This window comes from Capsicum annuum, chromosome 3, assembly GCF_002878395.1.
Source record: "Capsicum annuum cultivar UCD-10X-F1 chromosome 3, UCD10Xv1.1, whole genome shotgun sequence".
Classification (NCBI taxonomy): domain Eukaryota; kingdom Viridiplantae; phylum Streptophyta; class Magnoliopsida; order Solanales; family Solanaceae; genus Capsicum; species Capsicum annuum.
In genome coordinates this window covers 241,074,775-241,075,391 of record NC_061113.1, presented here as the reverse complement: position 1 = coordinate 241,075,391, position 617 = coordinate 241,074,775, and positions in this window count along the sequence as shown.

Genomic DNA, 617 nt, shown 5'->3' with positions numbered 1-617 from the left:
GGTCAACTACAACTTCAATTGAGTCTTTTATCAATTAGATGATGAGACGGTACTGCGTTCCTCCCGACCAGAGTCGGCGATCGATCACTCTGAGCCGAACTGATTCTTACTAACTCATATATTAGACTAATACCTTAATTGATTGATCTAGGACTAGGGGTGAGTTCTCATAATGTCAACTATAATAGATGACAGCGCCTATTTGATAATTTACAACAGATGGGTAATCTATTACAATATATGACTCAATCTATTTGATATTTTACAGCAGATGGGTAATCTGTTGCAATAGATGACTTAATCTATTTGATAGTTTACAATAGATTCATGATCTATCACAACAAATGGCTTAATCTGTATAATAGTTTACAATAGATGTGTAATATATTGCAACAGATTACATAATCTGTTTGATTTGATCCAACAGAAAAGACATCTGTTGCAACAGGTTGAACATTTATTTATATATAATTCAATTGAGTTCATATGTTAGACTAATACCTTAATTGAATGTGAGTTCTCATAGGGTCAACTACAACTTCAATTGAGTCTTTTTTCAATGACATGATGAAACAGTACTGTGTTTCTCCCGACCAGAGTCGGCGATCGATCACTCT